Source organism: Anthonomus grandis, chromosome 9, assembly GCF_022605725.1.
Source record: "Anthonomus grandis grandis chromosome 9, icAntGran1.3, whole genome shotgun sequence".
Classification (NCBI taxonomy): Eukaryota; Metazoa; Arthropoda; class Insecta; order Coleoptera; family Curculionidae; genus Anthonomus; species Anthonomus grandis.
Genome location: NC_065554.1, coordinates 19,396,708 through 19,409,334, shown reverse-complemented (window position 1 = coordinate 19,409,334; position 12,627 = coordinate 19,396,708). Strand labels below are relative to the sequence as shown.

Below are 12,627 nucleotides of genomic sequence, written 5' to 3'. Positions count from 1 at the left end.
AAGGAGCAAATAATATTTTTGAAAACATCGCTTGTTGCTATATTTATGCACAATACTGTATATAGTTATATAAAATGGTTTTATAAATGTTTTATACCAAATTACTTATTTCATTATAAAAATATTGTATTAAATTATTACACAGTTATCCATAAAACTTTGGTTATTCATAACACAGAATTAGTTTATTGTTCAATGCGTCCTTAATATAACTAATATAAAATCATTTTATTTAGTAGTAGATATTGTGTGCTACTTAGGGGGGGAAATGACTGATGAAAATCTTGGAATTAGTGATTTTGGTAAAAACAGGGGTTTGAGTCTAAGTCGGGAATATATAGTATTAAATTAAGCTTTATATAAATAATAGTATAAACTACTTCTAAATTTATATACCATACAAATAGCAAAAATGTAACCATTAAAAGAGAATCCAGAGAACCTTCTAATAGCCAAATAAATTCATTAAATCTTAAAATTAAATTAGTAAACGAATAATAAATATTAAATAAATATCCGAAATAAACGTGGCCAAAATATGCCTCCCGCACCAACATCAAGAGAATCCGCTACTACTCGAACTCGCCACTCACGCCGATTTTTCAGTTCATTTTAAAACGCGACGCGACTCGCTTTGGGGCTTTAATTGAAACTTTAATCAAACCCAATCGACTTATTGATCAAAACCGAATGATTGAAAATAATTGATTTGTTGTGAAAACCAGACATCACCAACATCGGTCCCGTGAAGTGTGTGAACGTGCTCTAAAGTGGCCAGGGTAAAAAAAGTGGACTTTACAAGTGGTTTTTTTTTTCATATTGTAAATTTAAAATTCAGTCTACTGTTATAGAAAGAGTAACATTATAAATTTTGTATAAAAATCGTAAAATGGTTAAAAAGCTTCTTAAATGCTAAAAATTAGATGCAACCACCAAAAATGTCTTTCAAATGGGTTAGGATTTAGGAATTGTGCGTCTCTTTTCATATCTTTGGTTTTATAAGACTCTTAAGGAAGATCAACATATACAACACTTTTATTTATTATTTCTTTAAATTGAAATATTCTTTTTCTTATACAAGTTATAGTTTTTCATTTTCATAGAATTTTTTAGCCATAGAACGTCATTCCCATTTAGTTAATAAAAGGAAGTAAATAGTTTGAAGACATTTGTCTATTCGCTCAACCTATGCCAAGGCCAAATCCAAGCCATCCAAGAGCTATTGCTTAGTACCCGAAAATGGATCTACGTATTTTCCGTAAACAATTTTCTCAATATAAATAATAACATAAGAATTAGTCTTTTTTGCTCTTTTTAATGAAAATGGCATAATTTATTTGATTGGTATTTGATAAAACAGTCAAACAGCTTTATCCTATTATCTAGTTAAAGTAAATTCCGATCAGGCTGAAATAAGTTAAAGAAAGAAAAGGAGGAAGAAATATCCGGAAGTGCCTAAATAAAATAATGAAACGGTGTAAATTACCTAATACTAATAAATCACGACTTAAAATACAAAAAAGAGCTTCAACAAATATTATTTATTTAGTTGCTTGTGTCTAGGTTGTATTTACTTCGTCCAGACAAACAAAGTTTCTGTTTAACGTAGCGTAAGACATTTTGTATAACTTTTGCTTAATAAAACATTTTTTTGCCATCCAGGCAGTTAAACTGAAATTTCATGATTCAGGTTATTGCAGAAATTTGTTTCAGGTAGTTGTTTATAGTGGTTAGTGGCATTAATCACTCAAAACTAATGTGTTCCTCTAAAAATGGCTTTTTTTTGGAACGATATTTAAAATCCAGTCTTCTATCTCAGAAAAACTCACTTTTAAACTATATTTAAGATATGGTTAAAGTTGGACGAAGCTTTTCCAAAAATAAAATTTCTCATTACCGCAATTTGCGGTTTCTGGTGGATTAAAATAATAAAACTGTCAAGACGAAAATATCCCGTGTAGTTTAAGTCGGTCAGATACAGGTGCGACTTACCAAAAAAAAATCTTTTAAATGGGTTAAAATTTGAAAAATTACCAGGCAGTGAAAGTAGTTTTATTTTTAAAATCTTTCATATTCTTAGCAACAAATTTCCACTGTCAGGAAGTTTTTGGTAGTACTTATTAATTAAATTATAAAAGCGCAACAGTTATTGTTTTATTTCAATTGCTTACATTAACAATCAATTTTTTCAAACATCTTTTTAAATATTTGGCTTCATAAAGAAGATCAAAATGTCCAGCTTTTCTACAAACTATCCATTCACATTGTACTTTTCTTGTTACTTGCAGCTAATCCGCTTCTGATCGTAGTTATAGTGTTTGATGTGATATGATATTAATTTGATGATTAACATTAGCTTAGTTTATACCGGAAGGAGTAATTTAGACCTAGTAAGTGGTGTGTTTATTTCCTTTGATCCCTACTGGTTTATCTAACGGACTTTTGAATAGTTATTATATTGTTTGCTTATTAGATTCTTATGTAAAAATATTTTTTTGATACGTTATTCTAATTACCGACCAAAATTAAATAAAAGTATTATAAAAATCACGAAAGTGGAGAGATATATATTTTAGTATGCATAGTAGAAGGTCTAGTTCTTCAAAAAATTAAATTTGGCATTAGGCCTGACCAGCCTTTTCAGCTTCATTTTAATTTGGTCACATGTATCCCTTCTACTTTTTTAAATATACCAACATGTGGGTATCTATTAAATCCCAGTGGTTTATTAATTTTTTGATCAGATACCAATTCCAACATAAATTGTGTATCCTTTTTACTCCAGTTTCTCTTACAGCACTATTAGCAGATGCCTCCTTTTATCACCCTATTTATTACGTCATACGAAGATCTCTACTAGAAATACTTATAGTGGGTGCAAATGGCAGAAAAATTAAGGATTTACAAGAAAAAACAATGTGAATATTTTTTTTGTTCACCTCTCAAAAGTAAAGAAATGTCAAAAAAGTGGCGGGTAATTTAAATTTAGTCCCAGAATAAAAGCCACAGGTGTTTACACGGACACAAATATTTTACTTGAAAATATCCAAGGATTTTCTTATATATGAAAGTGAATTTGTGTAGTCCCTGGGCTCCTATATAGTTTTCTTAATACAAGGATATCCAAAGACTCAGCAATTGGATTCTGTTTGCTTCTTTGTTAAAAACTACATAATTTCTTTAAGTGGATTATTACATAATACAGATAAAAATATCTGGCTTTGAATGTGAATACATTTTTATAAAGATAATTTCCGTAATAACATATACCGATAAAAAAAATTAAAAATATTTTCAACTATCTGAAAAAAAAACAAGAATTACTGCAATTACTTGACTGCCTGAAAGCAATAACTAAAAGCCCCTATTGCCTAAAACTAATAAATCATGATTTTAGTTGTTGATCGAAAATATTAAAAGTCCAACTATTATTTTTTATTCAAATAGTAATAAATTAAACTCCAAGTCACAGGTCTCAAATATATTGATATATAAGGTCAAAGGCTTACACGTGTTTCGTAAGTGTTGGTTAAGCTATTATTCCTGTAATTTTCTTACAGATGAACTGATGATGCCTAGTACTGGCGAAATATGTGTTCCTTCCTTTAACCTTATATTCCAATACAGTGCATCCCAAAAGTTATGTCTAAATTCATTTAAAATATAGGGGTGTGTTCGAAAAAAAAACGGTCGAACCGTCGATTTTTATTTCAAGTTGCGCATTTTTGTACGTGAAGTTTGTATATACAGGGTTGCTCGAAAATAAATTACGACCATCAACTTCATTTTTTCAAATGAAAGCACCTTTTTTTATTTCATCTTTGAATTTCGCGTGGAATTCTACGTACGTTTATTTGAAAAAATTAAGTTGATGGTCGTAATTTATTTTTGAGCAACCCTGTATATACAAACTTCACGTACAAAAGTGCGCAACTTGAAATAAAAATCGACGGGTCCGAGCGTTTTTTTTCGAACACATCCCTGAATTTTAAATGAATTTAGACATAACTTTTGGGATGCACTGTATATTTGAGACCTGTGCCTTAAAGTTTAATTTATTACTACTTAATTCAAACCGGTCTCTTTATGGAAACAATGAACTATTTACTCAAGATTATTTAGTTATAATATAGTTATATAGTTATAGTTACTAAGTTGTAGTGTACGAGCCCTAAATTTATTTCATAGTTTAAGCCATCTTGTACAACTTTTAAATAGTCCAAGAACGTTTTTTCGAATAGTTCTTTAGTCATTTCTTTAGTGTCTTAAGACTGTGAGAAATAATTTTGAAAATTTGGTAACTTTTGTGTTTTTTTATAATGATACTAGATAGTTTAAATTCCGTCTGCTGTTACCAATTTCAAGCAGAGTAATTTTTGTCGTTTTTTTCGGCATATCTGTTTTTGTTTATTTTTATTTAAATTTTCCATAAAGAAATTAATAATTTTAGTTTTTTTTCATCCAGTTAAATTTATTATCATAATTTTTATGTTTTTACAGTGAAGTGTCAAAAATGTTTTAAATTATTATTATTTTTTTTTTGGGTTGTTAAAACTTATTATACATAACATATATACATATTTATTAACATTTAACAGGTAGTTTATTTCTAAAATTAAATTCTTTTTTCATTTGTTTCCTGAATGAAAAAAGTTGATATTCAGTTTAAATTTCTTTCGGACGTTAAAGTTTCACCATATTCCATTATCTTTCCTATAGTTTAAAAACAGTTTTTTATTGTATTTTCACAGCTCATTATTTACACTTTTAATGCTTTTTCCAGACAATTAAACTTATTCTTAACCACCTTGAATCGTTTGTTTTGCAATTAAACTTAAAAAACACTTAAGAAGCAGTTTTTCTTCCAAGCAGATATAAGAATCTGATAATAATTTAAATTCCAGGTAGTTTCACAATTTTTTATCGGTTTATAGAAAGTTACCTTTTTTTACCAGGGGTCTAGGAATTCTCTTTTATTAACAATTCTTCTAAGTTTTTGAAGAATACTTAATACTAACTATTCCTTCTAGACTATTTCTTTTAATAAAAAAAAAACAGACAAAATTCCTCTTTTATATTTGTTTATTTACAAACAGTGAAACATTGTGCATACTTTTTTATTTTATATAAAGAGTCGAAACTTTTTTAATTTTATCTTTAGCAAGTAATTTCGAATATTTTAGAGTTTTTTTTTGATAGTTAAAGTAGTTTTTTTTTTCTTAAAGTTTTGAAGCTAAAAGTTTAAGTTTTACTATTTCCAATCTTCTCCATGAAGTTCACTTTTTATTTTATTTTTTTGAATAGTTGAAAATCTTTATACATCACTTTTAAGGTTTTTTTTTTGGTAATTTTTTTTTGATTATTTAACATTTCTTCCGAGCAGCTTAATGTTAGTTTCACCATTTTTCAAATTCCTTTACAGAAAATCCCAAATGCTTTTTTTTCTTTTTTTCGAAAAGCTGAAAGTCATTGCATACTTCTAAAGATTTGATCAGTTGTTTCTTCATTTACGAAAATCTCTTTTTCCATTTTTTTCTCTTGTGCAGTTGAAGTTAAGTGTACAACATACTTTTACAAGTCTGTTTCAGGCAATTCAGAAAGTTCACTTAGGTACAAATGAAACTTCCAAAAAATTCTTTTAAATGGGTTCAAATTTAAAAAAATACAAGGCACAAAAAATCGTCCTATTTTCAAAAACTAGCATATTCACTTCAATACATTCTGCCATTTAGCTAATCACAATTGAGAGAAATTTACAAATTTATTATACAAGATAAACGAAAGCGAGGCTTTGATGCATTTATCACATTCCACATCTAGTCTTCAGACAAATTCTCTTATTCCAAATATTTGTTTACATCTTTTTATATATCTTTGGATTCATGACGCTTTTAAAGAGGACCAACATGTATTCTTCGACTATATGTTCCTTCAAATTGTATTTTCTTGTTACTAATTGAAATTTTTCTATTTCTGGCCGTAGTTGTAGTATATGCTGTGATATGATATTAATTATATTAACTTAAATACATTAATTTTTTTCTTGGTAATTTTTTAGTATATTTTTGTTTCTAAATATATAATGAAATATCCAAGGATTCATAAGAACAAAATTGAGGAGCTTTGTAAAAATGAGGATGTAGGTACTTTTTGGGTTTTGCATACAGCTTTCCCATTTTTATGACAAGCAATAACATGCTACTGTTTTTTTGCTTTTTGCTTGAAAGATGCATAATTTTTTTCATTGGCATTTGACGAGCACTTTTAATGTTTATTATTTTAAAAATTTATATTTTTTAAACTTTTGCTCTGTTTTGGTTTTATTTTCAAACGTTTCCTTCTTTCTAGCAACTGTCTTTAATTCTCTTTTTTATTTCTTGATCTTTTCCTTTCTTTATGTTTACTAGTATTTACTAATGATGAAATAATAATATGTTTTTAGAATTGTCTATAGTTTCTATAGGATTTTTCATGGCAATTTTTTTAGGCTCATCAAGAATAAATCAGTTTGAGATCTCTTTCTATGACAATAGGTCAAATATTTGCAGTACATAATTTAAGATGCCACTGATTAGTGTAGATATATAGTTTTGATCTACTATTTTTTTATTCTTCTATATCAATAAGACTGAATCCATTTTGGGTGTTTTTTTTATTATCTTCTGTATTTTTTTGTTTAATTCTCTTTTTCCTTGCTTTAGCACTTGTGTTATCATTTGCACAGCACAGTGTTATCATTGTTTTCATACATGACTTAAAAGTTCATCCTCATTTATATCAAAAATTTCATCTCTATTTTTTTATACTAATCGACTTTTGCTGAACCAATAATTTCCTTAAACCTCAACTTGATAGTTCTTACATTAATAATGACTTCTAAATATTATAACTAGTAGCAGCTATTTTATTAATTCTAATTATTTTCCATGTAACCAATTATAATTAATTGAAGTTCCATCGTAATGATTTTTCAGTCACTTTAGACTTTACTATTTTTATTGAATATTTAAATACCTCATAGAAATTACATTATTGAAGGAGAAATAAATTATTTTGCTTATTTCGTCCAGACAGATGAAGGTCTTTGGCACTGAAGTAGTTAAAGTAATTTTTCATTTCCTTCAGGCCTTTGCAAAAATTATACATTTTATTGAGACTGTTACAGTACTTATATAAGCTGTTAAAAATCATTTAAACTTATTTTCAGCTGTCTAGAAAAAACGGGAGTTCACCTAAATTGCCTGGAAGAAATTAAAAAATTACTTCGACTGACTGCCTGTTTAGATCAATTCATTATCCTTTCCTTAAACGTATTTCGACTCGAAATGATCCCAAAGATATTGGATGTCTCTCTTGCAACACAACGTTTTATAGAAGTAACAATCCAAGCTTTTCTCCAAAAAACGACGTTGAGAAGTATAGCAACACACCAGGACTTGCAGGCCTGTCTTCTAACATGCTGCGAATCATTCTCTAGTCCAAGTTATCGAGTCCGCATGCCAGTTTAGGTACTGCCATTCTTCTCAGGTCATCGTTAAGCAACTTCTCCTTTAGAAAACAAAAAACATCCTAATAGGTTGGATTCTGATGTGACGCCTCTTTGGTAACTAGGTAAAAATCCTTCTACGAGTCTTTTCATCAAATATTTTGAGTGCTTGCCTGACTCTGGGGTTAGACTGAGTTTTTTCAAATTTTCGGTTACCTCTCCAGATATTTGCAAATCCTCAGTCACACAAGGTACCAAAGCATACTCAGCTGAAGCAGTAAATAGGTCTTGCTGCAATTTATAGATGAGGCTATACTGACTCTTTGTATGGAGGACTTTTGGTGATTTTACCTTTATTCTTTTACGGTCGTAAAGCTAAACCATGTCACGGTTGTTGTAGTTCTGGTCTTTGATATTGACCTTATAATTATGTTACAAAGTTACAACTAGTATAATTTAATCGAGCTGTTTGTGTATAAGAACTGAATTCATTCATCCAGACAAATAAAATTCTTCTTTGACTTAGCCTAAGCCTTTTTGCATATTTTTTGTACATTCCTTTTTTCATCTAGACTATTAAATAATAAGACCATTTCATTCATCCTCTTTAAGAGATCATGCAAATATTTTTGACCAAAACGAAATCACAGTTATCATACATTACTTAAGTATTACAGGCAACTGAAGTCATTATTCACATCACTCAAGCTCTTGCAGTTATTTCGTTTTTTAGCCATAGGCAGATGCAGTAAAATTGTTTTTTTTTTACATTAATAATATTCGAAACAACGTAAGTTTTCTTGAAGTAGTATGTGTTATATTCAGCTGACTTTGAGAAGTAAAAAGTTACATCGACTGCCCCAAAGTTATTAATAGCAATTAATGAGAATGTCTTAACTATATGCAAACTCTTTCAGATTCATTTTAGAAATTAAGTGAGTAAGTGAAAATATTTTTTTATTATTGTTATAAGGTTTTAGAAATATTTAAACAATTTTGAAAAAAAATCGGAAAAATCAGAAAATAATTTAAAATAATCAGTGGAGAAAAATACTTATTTAATTAAAAAAAAATCATAACACTCAAATATTATTTAAAACAACAAAATGAAATTCCACCATGCGTTCTCATCAGTTAAAGCTATTACGCTTAAATCAATTCAACACATTTCACTTAATCAAACCCCACATCCGATCAATTTAAATAGAAAATAAATTGAACAAAACATTAGAAATTCTCACGTGTTCCCATCAATGACCAATATTAATTAATATACGGCCGCTAAATAAGTAGAAAAAATTAACACTTATTGTTGTGCAAGCGCTGGCTGATTTATTTCAAGAACAGGCAGATTTACTATTGAATTATGAGATGCAGTTAAATAATAGTACTTCCATTTTTTATAGTAGAAAATAGTTTTTATTTTTTGCTCCTTCCTGACAATTGAATTTATCACTTTTTCCCACTTCTAGATGGCATGTCTCATCAATTACTTAATCAGTTAAAGTGATTTTTTCTTAAGTATTTCATCCAGTCTATTGAAGATTAATTTGTTTAATTTTCTAATTAAAAAAAAATTATAATTAATTATAATGCGAGTATCGTAATTAAAAATATTAAATTATTTGTTAATTTTTTTACAACTCAAGGCAATCGGAGGCATTTAATTTCTTACAGGCAGTCTTAATTTTATTTTTAATTTCAATTATTCTTTTAAATAGTTGTTAGTCATTTAAAAAAAAAATACATTTTTTATATCAGCTTAATTTGTTTTGGGCTAGCTAATCTTACAGAAAGTTACAGATGTTTATTTTTTGTTTTATTCGAAAGTCATTATAAAAAATTTCCAAGTCTTTTTTAAACAACTAAAGAAAATATTTATTAATTGTAATAATTTATTATATTATAAGCGATTTATTGTATTAAAAAATTCATATTTTTATTTTTTTATGTATTTTTTTATAAAACATTTTTTTAAATTTCTTTCTGGTTTAAGTTTTTCCACCATCTTTTATTCATTTACATAAAATTCAAATTATTGTTTTTCTGAATAAATGAAAAATATTGTACATACCCTTTAAAATTCATGCGGTTGGAGTAATTTTGTATAACTATTTTTTATTCTTTTACAGAATTATCCAATTAAAAAAAAAATTATTAAAAGGTATGATTCTTACTATTTCATATAACTTATAACAGATTTAAATGCTTCCAGGTAATTAAGTTTAATTTCAGGTAATTTATGTCATGTCCTCTTAATTCGTGAAGCAGAGTATCTTTTGTCCTTTTTTTTAGCATATCTGTTTTTTTTATTCACATTTTTAATAGAGGAATTAATACCGTTAAATTTATTATTATAATTTTTAATGTTTTTACAGTGAAGGTATTTTTCAAATTATTATTTATTTTTTTTAGTTAAGAGTTATTATTTATACATTTTAGATTTTCGTTTTTTTCAGGCAATGAAAAATATTTAACAGGTAGTTTATTTTTTTTATCCTTCTTCTTAAATTAAATTGTTTTTTCATTCTTTTCATTTAAATTCCAATTTCAACTTAAATTCCAATTTTTTTACCAGGTGAGAGTCTCGGAATTATCTTTTATTAAGAATTCTTCCAAGCTTCTGGAAGAATTCTTAATACTAACTATTCCTTCTAGACTATTTCTTTTAACAAAAAAAAAACAAAAGAAGTTCCTCTCTTTATATTTTTTTTATTAACAAATAGTAAAGCGTTATGCATACTTTCAGATTTTTTAGTCAGTTTTAGTAAACAACTTTTTTAATTTTATCTTTACCAAGTAATTTTGAATATTTTAGGGTTTTTTCGATAATTTTTAATTTCTCAAAGTAGTTTTTTTTTTCGCTTGCAGTCATTTCTATATTTTTAATTATACTAATTTTTTAGAAAATTCAAAGCTATTTTTCGTTGTTTTTTTTTTAATAAGTTTTTAAGCTAAAAGTTAAAGTTTTACTATTTCCATTCTTCTCCATGAAGTTCACTTTTTGTTTTATTTTTTGAATAGTTGAAAATCTTTATACATCACATTTATGGTTTTTTTAGGTAATTTTTGATGATAATTTAATATTTCTTCCGAGCAGCTTTATTTTAGTTTTACCATTTTTAATTCCTTTACAGAAAATTCCAAATGTTTTTCAGTTGTGGTTTTTTTTTTCAGGCAAGTCAAAATACTTTGTAAAACATTCTTCATTGTTTTCATAATTTTTTATTAATTACGGAAAGCTCTTTTGTCGTTTTTTTTCCTTTAAAGGTAACTGTACAACATACTTTTGCAAGTTTGTTTCAAGCAGTTTAGAAAGTTCACTTCAGGTTTTAAATTATAATTAAATTTAGAATATAGGGTCGATTCTAGAAGGAATTTGGTCTAAACATAGTTTGTGGTTGGTTTATTCTAGGAAAGGTGCTATTTTTGTTTGGAAAATTATTGGATCTTGTGTTCTCATTATGCCAAAAAAGTGTGTTTCTCGAGGTTGTTTTATAGTGCATCTATGCATGGTTGTTCTATAACATGCTCTATAAAAAATGCGAGACGTGATCTATCATGTTAAGATTAAAAATCAAGATACTTGAGTTTTGAATTCTTTGCAAGCGATTCTTTGACTGCAAATCAAGACATGGACCAAAAACTATGTTTGCCTAGATATTGTAAAAATGAGCCAGTGACTAACAAAGCCGATTATTTAAGGATAGATTTAAAATATATTTATTTTTTAATAATTACTTTAATAGACTTTTGAGTAATTTCCCTACATTAGTTTCAAACAACACACACAAATTTTTATACTCGTTTACACTGTTGGGATATTATCATCAGCTATTTTGAGTTCAAAATTGTGTTCGGCCCGTTGACTATTTAGATAAAATTTGGATTTGAAAGATGGACTTATTTTTAAACTGTTTCTTTATGCATAACTATAAACATTTTTAAGAGATGCGATCTATGAATTAGCTGCATTGATCGCTTTTTTAAAATGAAAGCTAATGCGAAGTTCGAAGAATACGAAGAATAATCCGCGTATCTTCACATTTCACAACAATCTGCGAGATGTTCAATGTCAAGTGTACATGAGCAAGATAGAACCTTGTGGTACCCCTTTAGACAGCGGTAGGTAATTTGAAGTTTTTGTCCCAACTTGTACTTGCTGTTTTCGGCCACGTAAATAATCCTTAAAGAAATTGATCGTCGACTTTAAAAATCCCTAATAATATCGAAGTTTTTCACTTAGCAGCTGGTGGTCCAAGGCGTCAAAAGCTTTACTAAAATATAAAGATACTAAAGCTAAAGTGTTTTCACGATCTGCTTCTTGAATAATAGTAACTAAAATATTAACTTATTCCAAGAAGTACTGTAATTCTTAAGAAATCTCTTATGACTGGTAATAGCTTTGTGGGTGTCAAATCAGAAATACTATGAACTACTAAGAGATGTCTTAGGTAAGGGAAGAACTTTTAACAGCTTTCCACTACTCAAGAAAAACCGAATCTTTGATACTACTATTAAAAATGTGAGGCAAGAAAGGAACCCTCAATCATAAATTCCAGGACCACATAATTTAATCAGTGACAACCCATTACAGCTAACAGCATTAGATTTATGCTCTTTAAGCGTTTACAACATTGGTATGTCAGACATATTCCTCAAGAAGAATTCATTAATGGTGACACGATTCTCCTGATATTTTATAGTGGCATAGTCTGCATTTTATATTTCTAATTATTTATAGGAGAGCATTTGTTAAATTTGAATTATTAGTAGTCTTGGGAATGTCATAATGAGAGAGTTTGCCAAACATGCCTAGGTTGTCTGGTCCATGCAACATTTCCAATAAAGAATGTTTAACTGCCTGAAGCATGAACATACTTTTGAAAAAATTTTAAGGCAAATATATTTTGTTGATATCATCATAATTATTTTTAGATTTTTTACAGAATTTAAAACATTTTTTAGTTTATGTCATACTTTCTCATGCCCAACATTTCCAGAGAATTTAATCTTGATACATAGGAATGAGACTGCTATATCTATACACCAAACACAAGAAATCATAATCTACTTTTCACGAATATTAATGGCCCCACTTATTATGACTCGAACTTGTTCGTTATTCGATACCCAAAGAC

General features: G+C 27.9%; 1 protein-coding gene across 6 annotated transcripts in view; it reads left to right on the top strand.

Moving 5' to 3' along the window:
• LOC126740790 (cGMP-dependent protein kinase, isozyme 2 forms cD4/T1/T3A/T3B) overlaps nucleotides 1–12,627 on the top strand; it is a 189,101-nt gene that overhangs the window by 53,860 nt on the left and 122,614 nt on the right. Inside the window, exon 1 of one of the 6 annotated variants that reach the window (XM_050446964.1) lies at nucleotides 616–779. The exons of 4 other annotated variants lie outside the window; for them this stretch is intronic. The gene's annotated coding sequence lies outside the window, so the exon portion shown is untranslated. Of the gene's footprint in view, nucleotides 1–615; nucleotides 780–12,627 lie in introns of those variants that run through there. One more of the 6 variants, XM_050446965.1, reaches the window with a different exon arrangement.